This window comes from Kogia breviceps, chromosome 3 (assembly GCF_026419965.1).
Source record: "Kogia breviceps isolate mKogBre1 chromosome 3, mKogBre1 haplotype 1, whole genome shotgun sequence".
Classification (NCBI taxonomy): Eukaryota; Metazoa; Chordata; class Mammalia; order Artiodactyla; family Physeteridae; genus Kogia; species Kogia breviceps.
The window spans coordinates 76,511,479-76,517,478 of record NC_081312.1 but is presented as its reverse complement, the minus strand read 5'-3'; the positions used below and the strand labels follow the sequence as shown (position 1 = coordinate 76,517,478).

Here is a 6,000-nt window from a genome sequence, read left to right as displayed (position 1 = left end):
AATGGGAGAGGCCACAACAGTGAGAGGCCCGCGTACCACAAAAAAAAAAAAAAAAAAAAAAAAGGTGAGGAGGATGGAGCCCTAGGGTTAGGGGGTGGGGTCTTAGTGGTTTGGGGCACACGGAGGGGAAGGGAGGGGAAAGACACAGGGTGAGGGAGGAAGGAGACAGTAGGGGAGGGAGATCGTGATTAGCTAGAAGGAGCAGGTTTCCGAAGGCTAATTTCCACCACCTCTGTCCCCAGAGACCCCAGCCCTCCCTTCTGACTGCTCCCCCTAAGAGAGATGGCACCAGCCAGAGCAGGATTCTGCTGCTGGGGCTTTGGATGGCCAAGGACCCAGTCGGTGCCAAGCCCAGAAACATGACCTCAGCTCGGTGGTTTGAAACTCAGCACATGCAGCCCAGGCCTCAGAGATGCAACACAGGTGATGCAAAACATCAACCAAGTACTCCAATCGCTGCAAAGGCCTCAACACCTTCGTGCATGAATCCTTCTCCGGTGCGGCCCCCACTTGTCAGACTCCCAGCATAACCCGCAAGAGAGGCCGTAAAAACTGCCACCAGAGCCAGAAGCCTGTATCCCTCCCAGACCATGTGTAACCTCACTTCAGGGAGGTACCCAGACGGCAGGTACAAGGAGAAGCAACTGAATGCTCCTTACTTACATCGTGGCCTGTGAGCCCCCGCACCCCCCCCCCCGAAAGGGGACTCTAGGAAATTCAAGCTGGTTCCTGTCCACCTGGACGATGTCCTTTACGTTTCCAGGCAGCCGCGTGCTTGGGCCGCGCCTTAAATCCCTCTGCAGGCCTCTCGACCACTCCTTCTCAGCCCATTAGTTTCTCTTCTGACATCTCTCGGGGCCCTTCCTAGCTCAGGCTCCTCTGAGAGGGTGGGGCTGTGGGGAGTTGAGGTGATACATTAGTAGGCTGAGCTCCAGAAGAGATGGTGATCTCTCAACTTTTCGTTGCTGTTTTTCCAGAAGCTTATCCCGAAGAAGCTTAGGACTGTGGGTTCCTTGGTCTGTGCCTCCTACATCTTTCTCCTACCCCATCTTCTCACGGCAGCATGACGAGAGGAGGAAAGAAATGGAAAAGAAGTGTAGGGGATTTATGGCAAGAGCCACTCCTACTCCTAAACTAGGCCTCTTCCCCAGCTCTGATTGGTAGTGACGTGGCTTGTGGGCAGGGAGGTGGCCTGAAGGGAAGAAGACAAAGCAGCACCACTTCATGTTTACATAGCATTTCATGCTTTTCACAGTGCGTCCACGTGACTCCCTTGTGAGATAGACATGACTAGGATTACTCATCTTCTTTACGGATGAGGACGTTGAGATTTCAGAAAGATTTGTTCATTAAAGAGCTTGTCAGGTTGGTTAGTAGCAGCAGCTGGACTTGAAACTAGGTCTCCTGACTCTAAATACAGCGCACTTTCTACTTTACCACTGGGAGGAAAAGGAGAGACCTCTGCAGGGACCACAGGGGAACCAGGTAAGATTTCACCCGTGAAACAATGTCCTGAGAGCTCTGAAGAGCCAGTAACCCCACGTTGGCTGCAGTAAAGGTCATTACCTCTCTAGCCAAGGGACTGTTTATGAGATACTCCAAGGATCTTAATTCTCTCCCTCTCTCTCCCTCCCTCTCTCTCTCTCTCTCTCTCTGCCCCACCCCACCACTCTTCCCTCCCCCTTCTCTAGTACACTGGTCTTCCTTCCTGGGCCCTGGGCCTGGCTCTAGCTTGATCGCCTATAGCCCTGAAGGCACAGTGTCAGGGGAGTGTCCCAACTTCATCCCCTGCTCCGGGATCACATTTCCCTTGACCTCAAGGGACTTCCGTGGCCCAGTGCCGGCTTGTCACAAACAAGCTGGTGAGAGCTGCCAGAGCTTCCTTCCTCCCGATAATGATCTCTCCTGCCTTGGTGCTTCCCTGGCTCTCTGCACTGGCAGTCCGCCCAGGCCGGAGGGGTTGAGATGTGGAAATGCCATCTCCCCGTCCTCCCCCCACCCCTCCAAACTCCGGCTGCAGACACCACTTCTCCCTTCCTGGTGAGCAGAACTGGAGAAGCTATGGCCTTATGTAGGCTCTCGGTCCTGATAACTTCCCACTCCTAGCCCACACCCAGCATTGCCTGCAACCTTGACCATCACCAGCCCCTTCTCTCTTCCTTAATCTCAGTCCCAGACAAACCGCACTAAGCCCCATGCCCGCCCCACACCCACCCTACTTGAGCACCCAAATACTACCTAGTTAGACCTTCCCTTCCCAGCTGTGGAGTCTACTCTCTACTTATCCCTCTCCCACACTCCAGTGCTCCCTTATGCCTTACCAGAGTCAGAGTAAGCTTTGGAGCCAGATACAATTGGGTGTAAATCTTGGCTCAGTCCTTTGTGGCTACATGACCTCAAGAAAACTGTACCTCTTTGCAACTATATTTCCATATATGGGAGTAATACTACCCACCCAACAGGATTTCAGGAAGATTTAGAAATGACATTTATGAGGCCTTAGTCAACCCCAGGCACTGGTAAGCATTCAATAATGATAGCTAGCTGTAGGTAACAGTAGCAACAGCCCTGTCCAGTCATATTCACCTTTGGCAAACACGCAGATACCCCTTTGGCAAATACCCCATTCAATTCTCTGTGAGGTCTTTCTCCTGCTAGAATGCTGTTTATGAGTAGGCTAGAGAATAAGTCTGCAGGCAGAGTCCTGCTAGGTGGGCTGGGTGGTTTGAGATGGTGAGGAGAGAAGGTAGGGAAGGGATGATGAAAAGAAAGGGGAGCAGAGCATTGAACAATTCAATTCAAGCAGAGTGAGGGGCCAATACGTCGATGAATCTTGAAAGTAGAGGGGCAATAAATATACTTTATAGCCAAATGACTGAATGTAAAATCTATATATCCTGTGGTCACTGTACTAGACATTTATCATTCTGAATACATGATTTTCAGCTGAGGTGCATAGAAAACCAAGTCTCTTAGGGGTATAGCTGATTTTTCTTTTCACTTTGTTCTTTCTTCACAACTCTTTTTTTTTATTCTTTATTGATGATTTTCCTTATGGGTGTTATGGTTTTGGAGACATCCTCCTCACAAACTTTTTAAGTGGCTAAAATTATGCTTTTAATGTATCCTCTCAACATAAGAAGAATTTCCAAATATGGCTTTTTCTTGAAATACTCATGATCTAAATAGTATTAAATAACTAAACATTAAACATAATTCGAAAGCAATCTATGGTGTGGTGATAGGGCTCAGAATAGCGGTAACCTTGGAGAGTGCTAACTGGCAAGGTGTAGGAGGTAAGCTGGAAATGTTCTATTCTTGCTTTGGATATGTTTACTTTGTGAAAACTCATTGAGCTGTACACTTAAGATTTGTGTACTTTACTGTAAGCAAATTATACCTCAATTTAAAAATCTTCCTAAAAAGTAGAGTTTTTAAGGATTAGTTTATTTAACACGAGAAATGCTAATATATCAATTCACAAAGATTATAATATAATGAAATCATGGACTCATGATCTAATCTAATTTCTATTGTTCTGCTTTGTACTATTTGTTAAATTAAGTAGTAGTTGTGCTAATTATTAAATTGTTGTAAATATTTTTGGTTCAAAAAGTATATAAGGTTTTTTCCTAAAGTTATCCAGCGAATCCATGCTCTTCTATTACTTGTATAACTGTCAACTAATTTTCCTATTTAACTATGTGAAAATTCTTAATAAAATTTATATGTAGTATAAGCTTTTACAACCATTAATTATTACAACATTTTTCTTAAAATAATAAATATGCATTTATATTCCCCTGACTGATAGGATTTCAACATTTTTAAAGTTCATAAGGAAAATTTCACTTCCAGTCGCATTCAGAGTACTCACCAATATCTGAAAGAGATTATTCAGATATTAACAATGAACCCAAATGACCTGCCTTGTTTTCATACCGATGCTTTAACAGATTAGATTTGACAGTCACCCATTCCTTCACATGATCCTGATTACAGCCAAGTCCAGGGATGCCAGGAATTATGTTGAAATAAGCATTTGGCTATTCGGCCTTTCAAAGGCTGAAGCTGAGGTCCAAAACGAATAACAGGTTTGTGCCAATTACCAAGGCTGCATCCTGATACATTCCTACTTAAAAGCTGAGAAATGGGAAAAGGAGACTGATTAATTATGAGGTTTCTTTTGCTGGGGATGGGAACTTGGAGGGGAGAGGAAGGTGTCTAGGGGAGTATTGCCCAGCCTTGTGTAGATAGCTCTAAAGAAAATTGTTTCGACCTGGATCTAAGGAGCAGAAACAGAGTCCTGTAAAGAATGTAACCCAAGAACTGCAGCTAGTGTGAACTAGCTTTCTAGGAGTGAGACTATCTGAGATAGCCTAGGTATGATACTTTTCTACATGACCCTAGTTCCCCAAAGTCTCCACACTCTGAAGAAAATAACCCATAGACACTATGAAGAGGGCCAGCTGAGTCAACAGAGAGAGAAGGGTCCTGATCCCAAGGGCAGGGTGTAGGAAGAGGAAGTGCCTTTGAGACTGGGACCCTTTTGCTCACATCGATTCAGACAGCCCTCTTCATAGTGTCTCTGGCCGTAAGGGATGACCTTAGAGCTACAGCAGCAGAAAACAGACCAACGCAGCAACAGCGTCCAGGGAGACTTCTCTGTGAGAACCCTGGCCTATTTCACCACATTCCTCCTACGCTTCTGCACAACTGGGCCTCCAAAAGGGCTTTGAAGACTTCAGATCCTCATTTTAAACTCCTCCTCCTGCACCACCTGCCCACCCCCACCCCTGCATTCTACCATGGAGAGATAGAAAGAGCAGTCAGAGCTCTTACCAGGATGTGTTCCTGTGCAGGACTCCAAAGCCAGTAAGCTTGGGAGCATCCATGAAGCCATGGGGGCATGAGAAAACATTGCTAGTGAGGCCTTGTAGGAAGTTCACAAGAGGTGAGATAAGGAAAGATGTCTACCCATAATGGAAATACACCCATGATGAAAAGTCCACTTGATTTAGAGAGATTGGAATTTCCTCATCTATGCAAAGGTCACCTACTTCATAGAGTATTATGCAGATTAATGTGACAACATATATAAAGGGCTTAGTACAGTGGCTGGTGTGTTGGAAAAGTTTGAGAGATGTAATCATTTAGATTTATTACTGTGATGTCAAATGTTGAGAGGCCAAACCTGTGATGGATGGAGCAGGCCTGACTTCCATGACAGAAGTACAAAGGACTTAAACAAAGGAGGCCAAACTCCTCCTCAGCATCCTCTTGCCAAAAAAAACCTCCCTAGCCAAGAGTATATAAGGTAGGGCTCAAGGTCAGACAAAAAGGACAATATGTATTGATTTCTCTAGGCAAGGTAATTTGGAGTGGGGTGGGTGGGGGCAATGCTTTCAATTAGAGGGGGAAGAAAAGGCTACTGAGTATTTATATTAAGACTACTTAAGAGGGTTTTTCTCATCTCTACCTTCCATGAATCCAAAGATATGGAAAGAAGACAGAGGATTTAGGGCCACTAACTTTTGAGGGTGTCCTCCTTACCATCTTCTCTCCAAAAGGTTCAATTATCACAGCAGTTGATGGAGAGAAGGCTCTAGTGACATTTCCAACTTCCGCTCCTGAGTCATTTAAACTAGTCCTTAGGTAAGCCTACTGTCCCTTCGCCTCCCTTGTGGAAGATCACTTGTATTTTTCCCACCCTCTGATTCAGCTCCATTTCCTAGTTTGTCTTCCACTACACAAGACTACCACCAATGGTGGTCCACAGCTTTCCAATGGATTGGTTACAATGGGAAAACATCACACTTGTTACTTTCTATGGTCTTCACATAGAAACTTAGTTGAAGTTACACATTTAAAACGTAAACTCCGGCTTCCCTGGTGGCGCAGTGGTTGAGAGTCCGCCTGCCGATGCAGGGGACACGGGTTGATGCCCCGCTCCGGGAAGATCCCACATGCCGCGGAGCGGCTAAGCCCGTGAGCTATGGT

At 45.9% G+C, this 6,000-nt stretch overlaps 1 protein-coding gene and 1 pseudogene across 1 annotated transcript in view; both read left to right on the top strand.

Annotated features, from left to right (window-relative positions):
• The first annotated feature begins 282 nt into the window (after nucleotides 1–282).
• Nucleotides 283–791, top strand: LOC131752840 (ribonuclease 8-like; annotated as a pseudogene).
• Nucleotides 792–1,241: 450 nt separating this feature from the next.
• The window catches only part of ARHGEF40 (Rho guanine nucleotide exchange factor 40), a 47,985-nt gene continuing 43,226 nt past the window's right edge, over nucleotides 1,242–6,000 (top strand). Inside the window, exon 1 of the mRNA XM_067028859.1 lies at nucleotides 1,242–1,485. The gene's annotated coding sequence lies outside the window, so the exon portion shown is untranslated. The remainder of the gene's footprint in view (nucleotides 1,486–6,000) is intronic.